Genomic DNA, 4,721 nt, shown 5'->3' on the forward strand with positions numbered 1-4,721 from the left:
ATAGCCATATTGCTTTCTTAGATGAATTGCTTCGATTTTAACCCCCCTGGTCGTTCTGTTTAATAGTAGATATTAGTAGGTAAATAACAAATTAAGCTCACGACTACATTCACTTTGGGCTAATCAGAGGTACATCCATCGCAGGATTGAGTACCCATAATATTGAAGGAAGCGAGAGAAGTGTGTCAGGATCTAGCAAATGTATTCCATAGTCTCTGCTTACCCCGGTGGAAAATAACATACACATACATACATAAACTATCGCCCGTTATCCCTAATGGGGTGGGCAGAGCCACAAGTAATCAAAGACAACTTGCAGCCACTGTTGATACGATGTCGTAAGCTGGATATGATGAACCGTATGGTGATTAGGGATCAGCCTGTCGCCCATAACATTAGTCCATCATGTTAGAGGACACAATCCCTACAAAAAAAAAAAATAAAATAAAAAAAAAAATGAAAAAAAATAAGCGTGAGTTTTTATATTTATTTATGTATGTACTTAATAATGTTTAATTATTAACTAATTATAACTGCATTGATGCTTTTGTTTAACTATAAGTTAACAAAAGCAGGTCTTACCCTAATCTAAATATATAAAAGGAGAAACTGACTGACTCACTGACTGACATATCTACGCAAAGCCTAAACGGCTAAATGTAGGCACTTGAAATTTGGAAGGGACGTAGTTTAGATACCGTAGAGGTGCACTAAGAAAGAAATTCCCACGGGAACGGGAAAAATCCGCGGACGAAGTCGCGGGCAAAAGCTAGTAGTATATATATAGGTACATACATCCTCTATAGTGTAAGTGTTAACTAATATAGTAACCCTGACACCAGGGTTGATGAGGTTGGTAATTCACCTCACAACCCACACGATAGAAGAAGAGAAGAATATAATAATTAATAGATTTGATTTGATTTTGATTTAAATGGTAATAATAGCGCCAATGGCCGATTTCCAATTGACTTGGTAGATGCATCGATAAATTTAATGTCAATATCAGATTGGTGAAATTAGCAAATCCAGCCAAATGCTACATCATTTTGTATGCTTAGTTCGTTAGTGTGAAATAGGCTAGTTTTCAACTAATCAAATCAGTTACTTTTTACTAAACTTCAAAACACGAAATTGCTATGGAATTTGTATGAAAAAACAACCTGTGACGTTATAGAAAAAGGTAATAAAATGTCACACTTATTATTACATAACATAAAACATAAACTGCTTATATACGTCCAAGTGCTGGGCACAGGCCTCCCCTCAATCAACCGGAGGGGGTATGGAGCATACTCCACCACGCTGTTCCACTGCGTGTTGGTGGAGGTGTTTTTACGGCTAATAGCCGGGACCAACGGCTTAACTTGCCCTCCGAAGCACGGAATCATCTTACTTTTTCGGACAATCAGATGATTCAAGCCTGAAAAGTCCTTACCAAACAAAGGACAGTCTCACAAAGTGATTTCGTCAATGTCCCCATCGGGAATCGAACCCGGACTTCCAGATCGTGAGCCTAACGCTCTAACCACTAGACCGCGAAGGCTGTTACTAGACCACGGAGGCTGTTAACCCCTTATTATTCTGATCAAAATAAAGAGAACCAATATAGGTCGCAAATGATCCAAATGTCAATTACTAATTTACTTTTAAACAATTAGTTTTATATATGCCTCTACCACATTTTTGTGTTGTAATAAACTAAATAATAGCATTCCCTGCGTTTATACACTTATTATTATATTTTTTTTATTAAAATTCATAAATAAGTTAAATAAAAACAAGAAAACGTTTTTTGTCACCTTTAGATCTGTGTTTATTTATTAATCAGATTTTCATCATTAATTTATCTTTAACCTAGAAAACTATTCAATTGTGTTAGAGATCGATAATAGTACATTTGCCGTAACAAGTAATATCGAGTGACGCCTGTGCATTGACTAATAATCGTAACTAATAGGGAATTAGTATGAATAGGAAAGCGAGTTTGTTTGAGTAGTAATTTATTTTATTTAGGTGTTTATTCACCAGTTTTAGCCATAGATTCTTCTGCTTTTTGGGTCCCTTTCTGTACAACACTCTTTAACGTTAAATAATAAAAATAATAATAATAAAAACGTTTATTCAGGTAAAACTTACGACACACATATACATTTATAACATTAAAATATACACACATAACGTACGTAATCTTTCCATTCACTCCCAATCAAGACTACTTTGCAAAAAGGCTGTTACTAATTGGTTACAAGGATTATCAAGCCGGAACGAGCGTGTTAACCGATACACTCCTGTCCATGCGAAATTCTTCGATCGACATTAAGCCTTCGCCCGCGCCGACACCATTTAAGTATCTAGAAAATTAAGTACTAATATTTCTTAGATATATTTACATTTTTTTGTACTTATTCTTGTTTGTTTCTTACGGAAATAAACAAAAAATAATCCAGTAACTCTGTGCGAAAAGATTAGCAGTTCCTTTTACCACGATAATATACCATATCTAATTTCTGTTAAAAGCACTCAAAAAATATTTCATATTACGCAAATTTTCCAACATAGAAAATCCTTTCAGTACATGCACCTTACCGCCACCGCTTCTAAGTGATTTCATTCGTTTGTTTTTTCAGTAAATATTTTCTCGCGATAAAAGAAATAATGCTAATTTAGAATGTTCCTTATACTTACGAGGCAATTTAAAAATCAACAGAACCGGAGTGGAATAAGTTCTTGAGTTTGAGAAGCGTATTTAGATTTGTTTAACCGCTTTCAACCGGTTAGAAATGGTAGAGAGCTTTGTATTATTATTATTATCATTGAAATAAACGGCCTTAATAGTCCAGTGCTTGAGCGTTGGGCTCACGATCCGGAGGTCCCGGGTTCGAATTCCGATCCGATTTGTGATCCCTCACAAAGTGATTTTGTGGTATGTCGCCTCCGGAATTCGAACCCGGGACCTCCGGAATGTGAGCCCAACGTTCAACCACTGGAGCATGGAATATATTAAACTACGGATAGTTTAATATGTAACATAAATATTATGTAATTTTAAGAAAGGTGGGAAGGCCGTTATTACGATTTAAAGACTGCACAAAGCGTGACATGCTTACTTTTGAGATCAGCCCCGATAAATGGGAGAACCTGGCCAGTGACCAGAATAAGTGGAGGACGTCTTTGGCAGATGGGTGCAAAGCACACGATAAAACCTGGTTCCAGGTTCTAGCCGACAAGCGCGAGAAGCGACACAGAAATGAAAGGGCCGATTTACCACCTAATAACCCTCAACTACAATGCCAGTCGTGCGGCCGCTACTGTCGCTCTCGCATTGGACTTTACAGCCATTTTAAAAGCTGCCACAAACGCTGTTTGAATCATCTGATAAAGATGTAAAGGCCAATCATGATGATGATTATGTAATTTTAAGACTGATACGGTTTATATTATTTATTCATTCATTATGCTGTATAATTTTAATCTCTTTATTCATTAAACGATTTGAAAATGACTAAACTTATAGACCCAACGAAATGTTTAAAAAAATATTTTTCTTGGGATTTGCATGATGATTAGTAAACAATGTTATGGAGTATATAGGTTATGCATCAGAATACTCCTTTCCCAGGCCGCAGTAACCTTCGGGAGCTCGTAACCAAAATCCAATTTTCGCCTACTCGCGATCTTTGTTACCATGAGTTTTCGCATTGTCGATTGTCTTTTGTCAATATAAATTGGGTGCGATATATCTTGAGGTCGTAATTTTTTCGAGACATTTCGATTGGATACATCTAGATTTTATGTTAGGCGGTGTTCAGGCATTACATGTATACTGTAAAACAGAACATCTAGTTCGGTCCAATTAGTAATTATTATTATGCTTAGAATGTTTTACAATATGCGAAACGAGAGACGTTCACTTTGTGACGGTACAGAGGCCAGTGTTGTGACGTTCATTGCCATAGTGATGTATATCAGTCGAGATAAGACTTATCGATTCTGTTCTATCTAACAATAATAAGCTTAGACTCGTAACCCCTAATGCGGGGCCGAGCCAAAAAAAATAGAAGATAACCTGCAGTTGCAATAGGGTCCCATACAAAACAAGGACTTTGAAAAGATTTTAGCGAAAATGAATTCCGGTACTCGTCGAATGCCGCGCGACACGGCATTTGTCTAGCTCTTCGATGACATCCGTGGGCTGTAGCTTTTTGAGGGCAAAGATTGTAGAAGTGCAAACTCCAGTTTTGTGCTATAAGTAAATCTCTATTTATTTGTTGCTTTTAAACTCACGTAATTCGTGTGACGAGATTGCCATCTATTCTCTAAGATTGCCATAGACAAAAATATAACTTAATACTTGTGTTGCTAGCAACACTATTGACTGACAAACTTTACTTATTAATTTTTAAGTTTGTGACTATCTTGCGATTAGTCTCATTTACTATAATAATAATAATAAAATCTTTATTTCAGGTAACGACACATAGCATAATACATATCATACTTAATACAAAGAAATATAAAATAAAATTTAAATAAAAACAATAAAATAGAGCAGCTTACATCTAATGACAATTAAAAAAATTAATTTCTCACACCGATGCAATTTCACCCAATACTTCGCAAAGGGGTTGGCGAAGTCATCTGCAACAGTTGTCAGAATTTCTTATGCGATACCAAAAGCAGCAGAACCGCGGCAGATGAGTTCAGTCTTCTTCTATCGT

This window comes from Pectinophora gossypiella, chromosome 14 (genome assembly GCF_024362695.1).
Source record: "Pectinophora gossypiella chromosome 14, ilPecGoss1.1, whole genome shotgun sequence".
NCBI lineage: Eukaryota > Metazoa > Arthropoda > Insecta > Lepidoptera > Gelechiidae > Pectinophora > Pectinophora gossypiella.